Here is a 19,369-nt window from a genome sequence, read left to right on the forward strand (position 1 = left end):
GAGCACATCTGAAAAATAGCCGAGGATGCAGTGTGAGCTGCTGCAGTGAAAGTACATAGTACAATTTGTCCTATACATGACAAGCTTATATTAAGGGCTTCAAAATAACTGGTAAGATAGTTAACAAGTTTAAAGCAGCTTGCCCAGTCAGATGCTCTGACAGAGAGGCTATTGTTGCTGACTGACAGATAAATACTTGCGCTGCTGAATGCGTTTGAGATGTGCTGCTTTCCTCAGTGCTTAACTTACATTTCACAGGTATATTCTCCATCTGTTAGTTAGAGATGGTTAGAGAGAAATATGTCCATTTCACTGTCAGGAGAGGACGAGCCTTCTGCAAGTGAATTTCCGCTAAGACTCAAGCTTCCGTGAATGAGCGCCGCCACGCGCATGCGCGCCAAAAAGACGGAGCACAATAGAATAGTAGCGCAATAATTCTGACTAAAATATACATATTGATAAAATATTTGTTGTTGGAGACAATAAATGTGCCATATGTGGAATTGTAAACATACAAGTATTTTATGAAAGTGACCATTTATAATGGGGTAATCAAATGCAGGCTAATATAATTAGTTTGTGCTTTTGTTTTTATTTTTATTTTTTATTTTAGTCTTTAGTCAAATTAAAAACAAAAGCATTATTTTTGTTTTTAGATTGTAATGTTAGAATGTAATGTGATTTTAACCACCTTTTTGCACATAATATATTGCATAGCCTACATTACTTGTTTCCATATCCTTCAATATCAACATTGTTTGTAGGATATCATTGGGCAGGATGTGAATTTAAAAAAAAATAAATAAATACAGATTTTCTTTATCCAAATAGAAAAACGTAGAAAGTACCAAGATATATATTGTATATCGCCATTTAACCAAAAAATACCGAGATATGATTTTTTTGGCCATATCGCCCAGCCCTAGGATGAAGGATCATCATCCCAAGCTCAACCTGGCAAAGACTGAGCTTCTCATCGTCCCTGCCAATCCTACTCTACAGCACGATTACACTATCCAGCTAGGTTCATCATCAACTACCCCATCAAGGTCGGCCAGAAATCTTGGAGTAATCTTTGAGGACCAGCTGACCTTAAAAGACCACATTTCAAAGACAGCTCGGTCATGCAGGTTTGCACTACACAACATCAAAAAGATCAGGCCTTTCCTATCTGAGCATGCAGCAACTTCTCATCCAGGCCCTGGTCTTTCCAGGCTTGATTACTGCAATGCGCTACCCAAAAGGGCCCACGTCACACCTCTCTTCATCTCTCTGCACTGGCTACCACTTGCTGCTCGCTTGCTTACAGATCTACCACAGGCTCAGCTCCCTCCCTACTTCCATTCGCTCTTACGAGACTACATCCCTACCAGAAGCCTACGATCGGCAAATGAGCGGCGGCTGGTGGTATCATCACAGAGGCACAAAATCACTTTCCAGAACATTTTTGCTCACTGTTCCTTGAGCTGAAACTTCTGGAATGAAGTTGAGCTGAAACTTCCCCTGTAATGCAGAATCCCTGATAATTTTCACAAGACAGCTGAAAACTCATCTCTTCCGGGAGCACTTAAAGGGTAACAACCCCTGGTCAGAACCTAACTCCACCTACTGGCAATATTTGAAAAATGCTGGAAAAGTGGGCAGAGCTCAGCGGAGGGGGGGCGTGCACCTGAGATCCATCTCTCTGTAGGCAAGGGCGTGGTGAGCTCGTACCTGCTTACGTCACAGGGCACCACAACTTCCAATAGGAAAATTCAACTGCAGTAACCACCGTTCAACCTGAAGAGGGCAGCACTCAGACGTTTTTACCAAGCGGCAACCTCCCTGTCTCTCTCTTGAAACCAACACTGAAGTGAATTCAACGGCAATTCATCGACTGGCCACTTGAGGCTGGGTGCAGAAGTGAGTCAAATCTGTATCTCCCCCATGTTAAAATACCTAACTTTACAGCAGAAAAAAACACGTTTACAGCCTGGTGCAAAAAGTGGCTTTGGTCTATATAGCTTATTTTTCCCTTCATGACAACTCTGTGAGGGGGGTGAATTTTTTTTGAACTCATCCGTTTACATTATATTAAGCCTTAAAGTTCTGCATAATTAAGGGTGTCCACTTTTGAGTGACAGGTGGATTCCCGCTGCAGTGGTCATTAGTCATCATTAGCCGTTTGTCTGCTGTTTGTTAGCCGTCACGTTACCTCAGCTAATTGTCACGGACACTACGCCCATATTTTTTTAGTCTATGGTTTTTACACCATATATTGTAGAATTAAAACACTTTATACCCAAATGTCAAAAAACTTCCTTGAATAAATTAACAGCATTAATAAAGCCCCAGTCTTACAGATCATTAACTAAAAAAAGTTGTTTTAGGGTTTAGTTACCCTTTAACTAGTGGTCGACCGATATTGTTTTTTTCATGGCCGATGACGATATCTAAGAAAGCAGGGTGGCTGATGGCCGATATATATATATATACAGTGCAATGCATAAGTGAATACACCCATGCTAAAGTTGACTAAAAAGAGGAATAAAAAATCATATTTTGGAAATTGAACTTAATGCCTTAATTTAAAAAATTAGGAAAAATCCAACCTTTAAGGACACCAATTTTCTTTGTGAATGAATAATGTATCGTAAATAAATAAATGTTCTTCCTTAAAATACATGGTGCATAAGTGAGTACACCCCTATGTTAAATTCCCATAGAGGCAGGCAGATTTTTATTTTTAAGTATTTTTTTTAATTTTTTTTTAGGATACTATGCATCCTGATAAAGTTCCCTTGGCCTTTGGAATTAAAATAGCCCCACATCATCACATAGCCTTCACCATACCTAGAGATTGGCATGATTTTATTTCAGTTAGCCTAAAAGCTAGTTTGATTTGCATTGAGAGATGATCTTATGGAATGTACCCCATGCCAATCTCTAGGTATGGTGAAGGCTATGTGATGATGTGGGGCTATTTTAATAGCGTGCCGCACGAGTGCTATTTTTAGACCGCAAGGCCGCGTGACGTCAGCAACGTAAACCGGAAGGGGGTCAACATAGAAGCGCGCTCGCTTATGATTCATGCTAGTACTGCTTGTTTTCTGCCGGTTATCCCTCAAATAAGAACATGCCGAGTAAACACTGCAGAAACGACTCCAGACACTATGACCGTCCACATATGAAGGATGTATTCTTTATTCGTTTCCCGAAGCCAAAAACCCAGAGGGATAAATGTGAACGATGGGTCAACTTGTGTTAGATTTGATATTAATTAAAAATTAAGTGTTGTTGGTTGTGACCAAGTAGCATTAGCGATCGCTAAACAAAAAATAAATACATTAATAATAATAATATAAATTACCCCCAACAACTGTCAGACGTAAGACAACCAGAGGACATAGTATATATAGTATATATGACAGACAGGACATAGGGTGGTAAAAGATAGCTTGTTGAAACTGCAAAATGTAAGGCGATGTTTTTTGGGGGAGAAATTCTGTCGATAACAATCTACCTCTGGATCAGGTCGGCTCTTTTTCCCGTCTTTTTCAGCCCTCTACACTCAAGCCATCTCTTCAATTGAATATTTGTATGTTCTTCTACTTCTATACCAGTGAATTTGGCACCGGGGACATCATTCTCGGACAGAGTTAGCAGGTTTAGCTCAGTAGACATCTCGTCCGTAAACTGTTTACATGCGTCTAGCATGAGTGACACGCGCGAGTTTGACCCCCCTAGCAACCGTCGCTAGCTTAATGAATATTAATGAGAAAAGGTGACGTATATCGTGCGGTACGCTATTCCAAAGGCCAAGGGAACTTTATCAGGATGCATAGTATCCTAAAAATATATTTTTTAAAATACTTAAAAATAAAAATCTGCCTGCCTCAGTGGGAATTTAACATAGGGGTGTACTCACTTATGCACCATGTATTTTAAGGAAGAACATTTATTTATTTACGATACATTATTCATTCACAAAGAAAATTGGTGTCCTTAAAGGTTGGATTTTTCCTAATTTTTTAAATTAAGGCATTAAGTTCAATTTCCAAAATATGATTTTTTATTCCTCTTTTTAGTCAACTTTAGCATGGGTGTATTCACTTGCATTGCACTGTACCTATATATATATATATATATATATATATATATATATATATATATATATATATATATATATATATATATATATATATATATATATATATATATATATATATATATATATATATATATATATATAGGCATCGGCCTTAGATATCGGCTATATATATCGGCATCGGCCTTAGATATCGGCATCGGCCATATATATATTAGTGCTGTCAAACGATTAAAATATTTTATCGCGATTAATCGCATTAATGTCATAGTTAACTCGCAGTTAATCGCAATTAATCGCACATTTTTATCTATTCTAAATGTCCAGTGATTTCTTTTTGTCCCATTATTTTTTTCTCATTTTAATGCTCTTATCAACATCGACTTGCCTTGTGCAAATGTTTTTTTATTGAAAACAACATTGGCATATACTGTAGTGTTCAATTTCACACTAACATTCACACTCAGAGCAAATAATCGAATCAGAGAATTCGCATTCGCGTCAAGTGGTATTTCAGACTGGACGTGCTGCGATGATAGCTCAGTTCACAACGACAAAACACACAGATCACTTTGGTCTTGTCAATGGAACCATTTGGCAACTTTTTAAAAGTAAACTTTCCATTCAGAATCTTATTGGCATCCATTTCTGCGTCTCGCGCTCGCCATCTACTCAAAACGTGGCGTTAAGGGGGTCGCACACCGGACGAGAAGCGCAGCGTCGCGTCTAGGACAACTCGAGGTATCGCACAGACGCACACCGGACGCGCACTTTCTCAGTTTATGGCCAGCAATATTGTTATGTTTAAGGACATCATGGAATTAAGATAATGTCTGTACTATGTTATGATTGTACTGTACAATTAAATACAATCATTGCTAAGTCTGCAGTCTGAACACTTTACCTCAGAGCGTCCGTTAACTGAATGAATTGAGAATATCTCCTGAAAATCCGATAACATCAGCAGTTTTCATCCACGCAGCTGATTTCTGTAAATTAATGTAAAACTAAATGTATATTGCAGCACAGGGTGAAGTCAGTAGGAATCATAGAGATGAATTTACTACCTTTTACTACCTTTTTTTCCACAATATTTTTTACTACCAACACAACATCAAGCAGCAGCCCTTTTTTGGGGGGTGGGAGGGGTATGCAAAGCACCACTTACTACTTACTATAAGGTATAAGTGTGACACTGTCACACCCATCATACATATTAAGTACACTAATGTTTAATTGTGATCATTAAGTATTGTCATTGTCAATTAGGCTATTGTCATTGTCAATTTTTTGTAGTGTCGAGTTGAGTTTCAGTTGTCCTTATCTTAACCCTAGCCCTTGAGTTATCCTAACCATAGCCCTTAAGGCGGGCGTACACGGTGCGATTTTTGCTGTTTTTACGAGCTCGCAGAGGATTTTTTTCACTCGGGAGTAATCGAGTGGAATCGGTGATGCTTGCATGGTCGCGGCTCGCAGCGTGTGAGAGGAATCACGAGCCGAGCCGAGCCCGTTATGAGCACCTCCCCGACCTCCCGATCATTTTTAAACATGTTTAAAAAATTCGGGGAGTCGGCCCGATTTTCACCAGCTGTCCCCTATTGCTAATCATACACAACCACGTGGGGCTATACCTCAGTGGCAGCAACCATACAGGGTGCGCATACACTGTCACACACACACACCTCTCTCTCCCTCTCTCTCTCTCTCTCTCTCTCTTTCTCTTTCTCTCTTTAGTTTTTATGTTGAAAGGAATGGCTACTGTTCTCTGCTTTACAACAAATCATTTGCACACACATTTCTGTCATTTTTTCTATCTGAAGCTTTGCCTGCTGCATGCAACATTGACGGTCTCTGTGTTTAGCGCGAAAGCTCACGTGATTGCTGCTCGGGATAAAATTTGTGCAGGACAGACAGTCGTGCCGTGTACCAGCTGCTTTGACGCGATTATCAGTTAAACTGACTCGCAGCGTGTGCAATATCTCTCGACCTCCCGAGTGTCCGATCCTGGTCCGAACTCGCACCGTGTACGCCCGCCTTTAGCCCTAATAAGGTGAATAATAACCTTGGCACTTTGTCATTGCTATCAACTCCAACTCACTCAGGGGTCGACATTAAGCCTTTTCATGTGCTTGTCCTTTGGACAAGTAAATCTGTCATTCACTTGTCCGAGTAAAAAAGTTGCTTGTCCAGAATTTTTTTGTTGTGTGCTGTAAATATAATTTATTTTGAAGAAATATCCTCATCTGTGTTCAATCAGCTCGGATATATTTAAATCTGCATATTGTCATATCTGCACCTTTAAAGCAGGATTTAAAGTTTTTCGATCTTTGTCTCTTGTGAAGCTGATCTTCTGTTCGCATTCACTCACTTCACACGGACCGACCGTCACTTGCACTAACATGTTTATGCAGGCTACAAATGCACACTTCACAAGATATCACAGCTGGATTTGATTAAATCTGCAAGGTTTTAGCAAGTATTTTAGCCTGATTGTTTGCCTTTTCTGTTGTTTACTTTCTCTGTTTACCAGTTATGTCTAACAAAGTATTACATATGACAGACAGAGATCATAAACTAAGGAAGACGGAGAATGTGAGTGAGCGCTGTGTGATCAGGCGCTGCCCTTCTCTTCTCAGGCGCTGGTGTTCAAATAAAACAACGTCTGTCAAAATAAAATTCTGAACCGCCGTCAAAATAAAAGTCCCGTTTCCAACACAGCGGTCAATCAGAAAAACTTATCGGCCGGCATTGGCGATATATCGGTCGACCACTACACTTAACCTCATCATAAAAAAACTAAATTCTATGCTTTCGTTTCCCTTTAATCCCTTCCTATTCTAGCTTATGCTACTCTGAGCAGTGTCTGAAACTTCCTGTGTCTATTCTCCTCTTTACAATGAATTCGCTTGTTGTATTCCTCATTTGCAAGTCGATTTGGATAAAACTAAAAGCATCTGCAAAATGAATAAATGTAAATAATAAAAAATATAAATTTCTTACAGTAATAAACAGTCTGTAATAAAATAAGAAAAAAATAATCAAGCCAATAGCAAAAATAAACATAATAGTAATATACAAATGAAATGATAGAGATTAGGTAGATTAGGTACAGAAAATGAATAAATAAATCAAATAAAAAAACACTGCATTGTATTAACTGAATAAATTAAATATAGATGAATCACCCTGTTGTCTGTGTGGGTCCTAATGCCCCAGTATAGTGATGGGGACTCTATACTGTCAAAGAGCACCATCCTTCGGATGAGACGTTAAACCGAGTTCCTGTGTTCTCGAGTTCTCTGTGGTCATTGAAGTAAAGTAATCTAAAGTAACAAAATGCAGAGCTTTTTGCAATTATTGGTGGTTAGGCTACAATGCTGCATTCGTCTTGTACACTCAAGACACACAAAAATTTGCGGGACGAATGTGTGTACCGTTACACCCCTAATTACTATTTAAACAAATAAAGGAAAAAAATCGTTTTGCGACAAGGTAAAGTGAGGTCAACCTCAACAATGGGCTAGAGCTGGGCGGGAAGTAGGTTGTGGGATGCATTCGGGACGCCATGAGAGTATTGCGATATGTACTGTCACGTGCAGGTGTATCGTGGTTTTCTGGTTCGGTTTGAATATCGTTACACCCCTAGTATCTATATGTCAGCACACGTATCTGTCAGAGATTTAAACTGTACGTGTTAACTATATCTTAGCAGTTATTTTGAAGCCCTTGATATAAAGCATGGCTCATGTTTAGGACAAAGTGGATTATGTACTTATCCCCGCAGCAGCTCACTCTGCATCCTCCACTATTTTTCAAACTACTGTATAGTGCTATAAACAGTATTGCCTCATTCCATATCGTTTATAAAAACAAAAAACAAAAACAATTGCTACAAATAAATAAATAAATAAAAATAATATTATATCGTACAAACTCGATATACCGCCCAGCCCTGTTACACGTGTTGTCTTTCTCCATTGTTTGCGCTCACTTAAGACATAACCAACTATGTTTGTATACAACTCATTTACACATAAGGTAGTTTTCATAAGCACCACTTTTCTCCATGCAACATACATATATAATTAACAGTAAGCTCCTTTTATAGCCAACTAACAAATGGATGACATTCCTGAGGTAAATGCAACGTTAAGTGGCATCTTTCCATTAGAGGTCGACCGATATGGGTTTTTTCAGGCCGATGCCCATCTTTTGAAATCCGGGTCGGCCGATGGCCGATAAATGCTGCCGATTTATTTTGGCCGATTATGTGCTTGTTTTTAACCTCTATTTGAAAGATAAAATGTAACACAAATAATTACTTAAGACAGACAATATTTCTCAACAAAAACATTTATTGAACACTTGACCAATCTGCACTTGTACAAAAGACAAAAAGACCTTGAGATATGTTTGGTAATTGTACCTGAATTGAAAATTAATTTGCTACATTTCAGATTAATATATTTGTTTTCCTTAAAATTTTAATTAACAGTAACTTAAACACTTTGCAGTTTGAATGATGTCTTGTATAAACAAAATGACGGAGTATGTTTTTATGTTTCCACTGTTCGATCGCATCCGCGCCTCACACACACACACAAATATAAGTAAACACTTTGCGACTTTAAACACGCGACTTTTCGTTCGTGCCCGCGCCTCTCTCTCTCTCACACACAAACACACACAACATATTCCAGCATTGCAATCTTTACATTGCAGCCTGTTTCAGAGCATAGAGCTTCAGAGCTAAGGCGAAGCTACAGATTAGGTGTCCCTAAAGAACCCGCGTATCTAACAGTAGTTCCGCATTACATTAAAGGGCACCTATTATGCAAAATTCACTTTTACAAGGTGTTTGAACATAAATGTGTGTTGGCAGTGTGTGTACACAACCACCCTATAATGATAAAAATCCACCCAGTGCTTTTTTTATAATCCCCATAAATCATAAGCACTGTCTCAGAACAAGCTGTTCTCAGATTCGAGGCAATGTGACGTCACTTTGCACAGGCCCCTCCCACGACTGTTGATTGACACTACAGTTTGAGCATAGACCCGCCCTGAGTGAGCTGGACACACTCCATCAGTGTTTCGACGCTTGAGCAGCTGTAGACAAGAATGTCTCCTAAGTGATTGAGGTGTTTTGTTGTTGGATATAAGAATACACATAGCAGTCTTCATTTACTCTCGTTGTTACTCGAGGATGGATCTGTACTGTTTGTGATCCAGCTTACAGTCTTCAGAGCGACAGGACTAACGTTACTGACCACGGCAGAAATGAAAGTGAGCGCGCACTTTATGACAGCTCATGGAGTCGTTTTTACGGATATAAGGTTTACCAGTTTATTAAGCACCCACTGATAAGGTGTGTATATATTTGTTTACTGTTAGTTGTAACGAGTGTTGTGTGTACTTCGCTGTGTATGTTCCATGATAATGAAAGGGAGAGAGAGAGAGTTTATGGATAAGACTTTAATACTCACTTCTTATACTGTGTTTATTCAGCTCTTACTGTGATTCTCTGGAGTAAAACTAATGCTTCATCTTTTGTGTGATGTACAATAAACTTCATTGAACTCATCAGTATATTTTGGTCATCATTCGGACAGGGTCTGCTACAGCAGGCTTGTATTAATAGTGGATAAAAGCAGATGACAAATAAGTTATAACCATAATTAAACTAAACTATACCTGTTCTATCTCCATACAGCATATATTCTCTGGCTCTGTAGGCATTATTGTCCGACTCCAAATCGAAATGAACACCGCAACTGAGAGTTTCTGTTCTGATATTATCAGATGAGATTGTCCTGGCTCTGAGCGCGAGCTCGTGAGGCTCCGCCCCCTGTGCCGTGCAGCAGCAGCTTATTTGCATTTAAAGGGCACACAATAAAACAGCGCCAAAAAATGAAATGCTTTAAACATGCTGTAAAAAAATTATCAGTTGGGTATTTTGAGCTAAAACTTCACATACACACTCTGGGGACATCAGAGACTTATTTTACATCTTGTGAAAAGAGTCATAATAGGTGTCTTTTAATTAATTTGCACGCAAGTTTTATTTATTTTTATACCATGTATTCTCCATGTAAATTTATACACCGAACCGTGACGCCCGTACCGTTTCGGTTCAATACGAATACATGATGTACCATTCTACCCCTAGTCTACAGTGAAATACAGTCACACATTACACTGTTTGGCCAGCATTTTAACCGCGTTTAATCCAGCTACTAGCTAACGGTATGCTAAAGTTAGCTGCTGACTAGCGTCACGTGCAGCGAAGCGATGTTTCTGTTATTCTAACATCCGTTTTCAGAGCATCCAAGAGAAGCACAGGCATAACAGTAGCACCAAAATGAAGCACAGAAATCCGCATTGATATTCGGTCCGGTAGATAGCGGTCGTTAAGGCACCAATGCCATATTAGCACCGGGTCTGTCTGTAGCTACCCAACCCTAGCAACGACGACACCAGCAAAGCCAGTCCTTCACTAGCCTATAGTGCGTTGGTCTCTTTTTTATTACTTATTTCTCTGCATTAAGTGACAACCCTCTCAAATATAAGACACACAAACAGAACAAATAAAAGTCTCAGATTCTCTGTCTGTAATTGCAAAATTCTTGCTTACTTATTGTGACATGATAGCAACCCTTCTGCTGTGCTAATGCAACCTCAACTACGCTATCAATATCCAAAGTAGCCAAACGTCATGTCGCCTATTCTATTTTTTCTCAAAGTTGTCAGTAACATATCAAACGTTTTTAATTAAATATAAAGGAGTTTTGTCCAAGGAACTTAGCTCCTTCCTTAGGCACTGGATGAGGTCTGCTCACTCTGCTGGAAAATGACTCTAGGCGCAGCGTGCGCCGAACACGTGTTCCACAACAACAACAACAACACTAGGCTGCCCACAGATGCGCCCGCCTAATAATCGGCTTGATATACTTGGATATTGGCCGATGCCGATTATGTTAAAAAAATGCAAAAAAACGGCCGATTAAAGCAACAACATGGAACTTTTCCTCTGCGGTCGCCCTACAGGTTGGAAGCGGAATTGTCCATTACCGCTGTCGTAAAATGATTTACGGTTACTGTATATGAAGCATGCAGGTTTTTTTCATATGGGCAATGATAATATTATTAATCTTCCCCCTTTCATAATTTATACATGTTTTGTAGACTAAACATTTTAACTCAAACATTTGCGATTTGCATGTCGATTGCAATGCTCAAATCTGAACGAGAATGATAGCGATAGCATCCTAACCATCTAAAACTACCATGTTAGTGTTTACTAGCTACCAGATTGATAATTCGCTCATCTACTAGCTGATTCATGAAGATAAATAAATGGAGGACCAGATAGTTTCCGTAACGTAGCCAGGCAGACAACAGATTAGAAAAACTAAAGATAGTATGCAAGCAATTTACAGTTACTTACTAGTTCAACAGCATGACGGCCAAGTCAGCATCGGTCTGGTAACTCTCCTCCTCCATAAGCTAACACCAGCGAGCAAACGCTCGACCAATATTGATCCTCGTCCTGCCTTTCAGTTTATCACTCTCCCTTTTCCTCTTCCGACTCTACTCCGACAAAACCTTGGACTTCTTACGTTTCGCTGCTGCTTCAGCCATGACGAAAACAGACGTACGAAAACAAACGCGCTGGTTGGCCACATTTGAGGAAGTGGTGGGCAAAGTGACGTATGCCGTAAAGCAGTCGAATTTTGTAGTTCTTTTTGAGCGCTGGTTACTACCCGCACCCCGGAGTTACATAGTGCCAGTAAAAGCGATACAGACCCCGTCAGGCTCTGGCAGACGTCTCATTCAACCTATTGTAAGTCGATGTACTATCACAAGGGTCTTGGAAATATATTATGAAGGTTGAAAAGTTACATGTTGTTACTTTAATCGGTCAACCCCTACTTTCCATGGTTGAAATACTGATTAAGATATTATATGAGACATGATACGGATTTCAGTAAGTTGTACTGTATCTTTCAACATACCTTCTGATATTCATGCATGTTTTTCTAGATACATTTTTTATTAAAGTGGAAAAGACTGGCGCAGTCGCTTGAACTGAGGTGCTACAGCGATCTGTTACGTCACATTTAAGAGCGTCAAAACGCCATTTATTGTTTCAAATTAATGAATTTCAGAATTTGAAAGATGACACTGTTTATTTTCAGAAGTAACAAAGCACAAAGCTATTTGCGATTATAATATATTATAATAAAAAATGCTTTATCATAAAAACCAAGTCTGTTAGATAACAGCACTGAAAGTGCATTCACATAACCGTGTCAGTTCACAGAGTTAACAGTTAACCTCCACTGGCTTTAAAGCGAATAAACCAGTTGCGTTCTGAACAGCTTTACATTCAATGCAGACCAAGTACATTGATCAGCAAAAACCATTTACTCTGCCCGTTCTTGAATGAATACATTCTTTACATGAACTTCTCAGATCGCTGCTGCAACCATGTGGGATCCATTCAGAATAAATACACACACGCTAATATTTTTAGTGTAAAAAGGTGTCACAGAAAACCATTCAGCTGGGTTTCATATAGCAAACACACATGCAGCCAAACACAAGTCTTCTGAAGTTATGAGTCCTTGGTGAGGGGCCAAATCTAAACATTGTCCAGGCTGTGTGCACTCAAGGAACACTAAACTCATCCAGTGTTATTTGGAGAGGTTCATGGGTGCCGTTGCACGAATACCTTAGTCTGATTCTGGTTTTGCAGGAATGGTTGGCATGCACAGAGAATTTTCTTCCTTTAATGGTAAAGGCAGTGTAGAAAAGGCAATGAGACGCCAAGCTAAGGCCACAGAGAGAGAAAATGACCAGAGGTAAAAATGTAAAATGTGATTAGGAGCATTAAAGCAGCAAACAACTTCCAGCCATGAGTCACACATGATGTATGGAGAATACACTACAGACATACACATGGACGGATATAGTGCAAGACCACATCTGCAACTCCAAATAATTCAAATTATGTTCAAAAGCAAGCAAATGCATGCAAGTGAAGTCAATCCATAGGTAGTTTAAAAACTTGAATTCTCTTTTTTCTCCTGTAAAACTTTCTGTACAAAATAAACATATCTACCTTCCTCACTCAAGTATGGCATCATTACTGAAGTCTTTCCATGTTAGGATGGAGAGGCTGCTTTCGCCACACAGCATGAACTAAACTTCCCTGATCTTCATCTAAGGCAGAATGAATGGTCTGTGAACCAAAAGAACTGCTCTGCTAAACGTCTTTTGAAATCATAGCAGGGCTCAACGCTAAGGATTTTTTCTACTGGCAAATTGTGGTTAAATTTTTTACTTGCCCTGCAAAAAATTTCACTGGCCCTACAAAAAAAAGAAGAAGTTGTTTCTACTAAATAACGGCCCTCTCACTCTGAGCGTAACGCGATAAAGCTAAGCGCAGACGAACAGAGCTTTCACACAGAACATGAAATGGTTGATCGTCTTCAGCTAATTCACGCCTGAACTTTAGGTGGCACTGAACCAGAATACATTTTTCCTCATGTATGCATCTAGTAAGTTTTCCCATTTAGATTTAATCTCATCCACAACACAACATACAACAGTATATTAAGATAAATTAGGTTTGGTACAACACCAGAAACACAAACCATCTGTGATGATCACATAACATGATTGACAGCTCTGGAGGTCTCTGACTCATAACACACGTTAGAAAACGGCACTCTGTTTCAAGCTCTTCAGATAGCATAAGATGTAACCAATCACATCAATGGGCTTTAGCATAACTGCAAAGCAGGGGGTCTCAAGAGAAGCCAGGTTATCCTGGTAGGCTATATTTTTCTGTTGATATGAAAAATGGTGTAAAGCAACATAGCGGGTGAATTATGTACATGATTAGGACTGTGACGGTATGGGATTTTTTTCTTACCGCGGTGAAGAAGCAACAAATCACGTGGTTTGGCGGTTAACTAGCGGATTTTACTAACAGACCTACCAATCTCAGTGTAAAAATAAAATAATGATGATGCCATCTTTCTTAAGTCATTTTTAGCCCCCCCCTATAAAATACTGGATTACTCAGTAAATATACATCTGTGACATTTAATAGTTTGGCTTTCATCACCATTTATGTTTGTCTTTCTATAGAAACAAATATTAATAAAATCAAACATTTGAGCCAGGGACCTCTAGTTGAGTTGACACGGAATGACCCTGCTTCACGTTTTACCTACGTTGAAGCATGAGTCATGATGAGAAACTGTTAAACTTGCATTTCCCCATCCTCTTCTCATTACTAAAAAGACACCATATCTGGAAACGTGATCAGTCGTCCGTTCTTTCAAGCTTAAGAGATGAGCAATATGCTGGTATTATTTTTGCTGCTAAATAACTTGTTTAATGCAGGGTTTACATTAATATTATAAAATTTGCATAATCTCTGCCTTCAAATTCAGCCTTTAACAAAGTCTACTTGCAGAAAATGATAATTATTCAATTCTATCAATAGCAATTCTATATAAGTTCTATCAATATGCATTTAGTTTTTAGCAGTTGTCCTGTAAACAAAAAAAATCTAAAAAAAATAAAAAATCAGCTGGATTCTTTAATTGCAGCTATGGATTTCAATTTGTGAACTACAGGTACATTATTTACAGGTACAATTTTATATATGACAATTTATCTATGCATTTGATTTTTATTGTTGTAATCTAACCATTTAATTAAAAAATAAACCAATTATTAATCACCAGTTTGGCATATTGTTTATCAGACAAACAAAAATAACCATTTCGTTGCACAAAACAATAATACTAGAAAACCCCTACAACAAAAGCACAAAGTAAAAGGATCATTTAAAAAAAAAAAAGTTCAATATTACTCAAAAGCAGTAGTGGTTAGAAGAAAAAAAAACCTTTGGTTTCGGAAAAGTCCCAGGCAAGGTTTGACACAAATCATAACCTCTTGACAAACTAATCAGACAAATTGGTTTAACGAAATGCAATTTACTTTCATAAGTAACTTTATCTGGTTAAAACCACTATGAATATCTTCACAAAATAAGCTTGACTCTGATGAGTTTGAGGAGCTAATGTACAACAAGTGAAACAAAACATGATAGTCATAAAAAGTTTGAAAACTCATGACCATGATTAAATTCGTGGAAAAGAAAAAGGAAGCCTCACTCACACTTTACTCCACAGTAAAACCAGCAAAGAGAACTGAAAACTAATTTGCTAAACATTCTTGTCAGAAAAAAAAAAAAAAGCCCAATGCCTACTCTTGTCAAATCAGCAAATCACTTGATCCATCCTAGTCATCTAGGGATTCTAAATTCAGCTTCAGGCTAACGTTAGAAAGTTTATTAAACCAAAATCAGCTCTAGTTAGGATCCTCATAAGTATGAAAACAGTGTGAAAAAACAACAGGGTTCACTTAATCTGTAATAGCGTGCTGTTTTGATTGAAAGCATGTGGATAAAAAACACCCTAAAACATTGGACAAAACGATTAATTTCATGATGGAGAGCACCACACTTTAAATATAGGCGAATGATATAGACATTTATTTAATCATTTTGTTTAAGGAACTACCTAGGTTATATAGAAGAGCATTATTGAGTGTGTTATAACAACAATAATAAGAGTTTATTTTGGTCAGATTTTGACGTGGTTAAATCAGTGAGATTTGTGCTAACATGCTAAGACTGCTGGAACCAGAAAAAAAAAGACTATCATTTTGTATTTAAGGAATAAAACAATGTTGGTACAATTATGGACTGTAAGTGAATAAAACACACTATACCACACAATATATCTGGACTGGTTTAAAATCTCTTCATGATTTTCTGGTTCATGATTAAAATGGTCTGTTAGCGCGCTCGTTTAGCCGCCTACCTTCACACACCCGCCGGAATAGACCCGACAAACTTTAGCGTGTTCAGCTGCAGTCAGACAACCTCAATCCCTTTCCTCCTCAGCAACCTGGGTCATTCCACGAAACAGCACTTGTGGCTCACACGAAAAGGGCTTTGGGAGCGGAAAAAGACGACTGTACTGCCCTCAATGCGACCTCGCGAGCCGCTCACGTAACGCGCCTGTCACTCACCTACTCAGCGCTCCAGCGCGAACTAGCAGCACCGCGATTTTAGCGTAGAGTCTAACAGCTTCCGGTGTCAGGTGGAATCATGGGCCGCCACCCGACAAAACAAAGGTCATTTGGCAAAAGAGGCAACAAAAAAAGAGCATGCTGACATTGAAATTAAATTGTCAAAATCAGAAGGGAAGAGTCTAGTGTGGAAAAAGGTGATGGAATTATGGCAATATCAATGGGATCATGAAAGTAAAGGAAGACATCTATACATGATTCAAAATAAAGTAGGCACTGTACAAGAGAGATGACAAATAGAAGGAAAGAACAAGTTATAATAACAAGATTTAGGATTGGGCATTGTAAATTAAATGGAACTCTTTGTATGTTAGGAAAACATCCCACGGGTCAATGTGGTGAATGCCAAGAGGAGGAAAAAATTAGTTCCATTTTGTCATGTAGAAAATTTACACAAGAAAGGCAAGAGTTGAAACATCATTTACAAGAAATTATAAAAATGTGGAAAAAAATATATTAGAACGTGGAAAAAGTGAAAAAGGAAAGAAATATTTGTTTTATTTTTTAAAGAGGACTGGACTGGAAAGACGAGTATAAGTATGAAGTGACATGATAATTGACAGCAGATGGCAGTAATGCAACTTTTTGGATGCCAACTGCCGTAAAACACCAAAGAAGAAGAAGGACAACAACAAAGGTCACTATTCGCCTACTTGTACTACGCCCTAAAAGTACTCTTTTTGTGAAAAAAAAAGTACATACTTTTGAGTGTGTAGCAAAAGAGTAGGCAAGCTTTGGGACATACTACTTCGTCATCTTAACGGACAGATCGGTCGCGTGCGTCTTGTCACCGTAAACTGCCCTGTCAATCATATTGTCACAGTTAAAATCCTCCATTCAATCTAATTTAATTTCTTATCGTTTCGGAGAGAAATGTAGTTGCACGTTGATCTGCCAGTCGTGGGTCTTTCATGCGGAGACTCTCCTCATGTGTTTGCAATTTGAATATAATGATGCATTTAAAAGTTAATGGCTAAACGTATTTTTACAAAAGTTCACAATGCCGCTGCAGATGCAATATAATGTGGACAACATTGAATAAATACATTTTCGTCAGGTTAGATACTGATAATTACTCACTCAAACCCCTTTATCTATAAACCTCTCTACATAACCGCCGGACTCGAGTGTCCTCCATGTCTGTAGTTTTTTAAACACTTTTCACTCGTGTTTGTAGTTCTAACCGAATCCTCGTCCAACGCGCGATGGGTTGTGGGCAATATTAGCCGTTATAGTGCGCATCGATCTGCACTTCGGATTCTGACCATAGTATGACGACTGGATAGTGCCTTTTCTAAGACTACACTAATATGACGAGTGGATAGTGCCACGGATAACTTACCGAAGTCGACAGTCGTGTACTTTTACGTGACAGAAGGGGTACGCCGCACCACAGACGCGTGACACCAACGCCTGACTCCAACGTCACACCACAGCACGCCGAGAGGTGTGATTTGTATGAGGTGTGATTTGTGCACTTTTTGGCAATCGCTAAGCAAACTAAGAGGTGAACTAACGTGTATACGCTCGCCAATCGTCTGGCCAAAATCCCATAGTAATCAGGCGTCAGACGTAAGATATGAGACATGAGACGTTAGACGTCACGGTCACGTGTTGGAGCTGCGCTCAAAGTGCACGGCGACGCGGCGGCGACGGAGCTGAGAAAGGATTTTTTTTTTTACTTTGCGCCTGGATAACGTACGTGTGGATAAACGTCTGGATCAACGTCTGAATAACGTACGTCTGGATAAACGTCTGAATAAACGTCTGAATAACGTACGTGTGGATAAACGTCTGGATAAACGTCTGAATAAACGTCTGAATAACGTACGTGTGGATAAACGTCTGGATAAACGTCTGAATATTACGTACATGTGGATAAACGTCTGGATATTAACAATTAGGCTAAATTCTATTATCTTTCCTATTGTACCTTTTTAATTTGGGATATGATCATAACACACTGTTTTCATGTTTTATGGGTTGTACAACAGTGTAGACGCTATTAGTAATATATCTCATTTATATATGATTATATATTTATTTATTTATATATGTATTTATGTGTGTGTTTAAAGGTAATATTGCTGCCTATGTAAATCAAAAACAGAAGAAAGGTTAAAAAAGAAAGGTAGCCTATTCATTATTTTTTAAACTGGTCATTTAATTTACCTGTTAAACGTAATGTTTTATGGGTTTCGCTGTCTGTTCTGTATATGCTGCATGTTTCCTCAATCAAAACCATCTGATTAAGATCAGCTCATTAATAGGTACTTTACAGAAGAGACATGTAAAATGTGTTCTGACAGCAGAGATTTTTTTTAGCTTTTTTTATTGAACAATTATTCATGTACAAACAATATGGCAGTATTAGTAAATCTTTACATAAAAAAAACATACAAAACAGGTTCATGAAATAACCACAAATACACAGATTTCTTTTAAATCATATTCTTCTGGTGGAAAAATAACTAATTGCGTTTTTCATTTTTATCACTTTGAAGGCTTATGTATAAGAAACAAATTCACCATGAAATGCACAGAACATTGGTTTCATCTTTAGGTAGGCCTATTTTGATTTGTGAACATACAATTTTCCAAGCAGGATGAGGATCAGACCATAAGGCCTCCACATACATACAGGGCCGCATTAAGACCTCACTAGGGGGCTACGAGTTACTGCCCCCCTCCCCATCACTTTAGGTCACCAACTACAGAATTCTTTATGTCAATATGACTTGCTAATAGCGGATATAGGGGTGGATAATGAGCAAAATGTTGTCATTATATGAGTAATTTTATCTTACAATAATGATGAGGAACTCTTTTCCAAAACGCGATAAATCCATTTCAATAAATCAGTTTTCAGGAAATTTTTATTTTTTACCTAGACCCACACATTTTGTGAATATTCAGTTTATCCTGTTAAAATGTGTTTGTGTGTGTGTGTGTGTGTGTGTGTGTGTGTATGTGTTTTCGGCTCAGTCTGAACATGTTGAACACTGATCATTAAATCAAACAACAATATTGTTGATGATGAATTTAAAGTTTTTTTTTTTCATTTCAAAACGATATAAATCCATCCATTTGTTTCCCCAAAACGTT

The 19,369-nt window shown here is 38.4% G+C and overlaps 1 protein-coding gene across 1 annotated transcript in view; it reads right to left on the reverse strand.

Annotated features, from left to right (window-relative positions):
* Nucleotides 1-16,229, reverse strand: part of rap1ab (RAP1A, member of RAS oncogene family b) — a 59,712-nt gene extending 43,483 nt beyond the window's left edge. The window contains exon 1 of the mRNA XM_084101947.1: nucleotides 15,994-16,229. The gene's annotated coding sequence lies outside the window, so the exon portion shown is untranslated. The remainder of the gene's footprint in view (nucleotides 1-15,993) is intronic.
* Between the last annotated feature and the right edge of the window lie 3,140 nt (nucleotides 16,230-19,369).

This window comes from Abramis brama, assembly GCF_963993115.1.
Source record: "Abramis brama genome assembly, chromosome: 23".
Classification (NCBI taxonomy): domain Eukaryota; kingdom Metazoa; phylum Chordata; class Actinopteri; order Cypriniformes; family Leuciscidae; genus Abramis; species Abramis brama.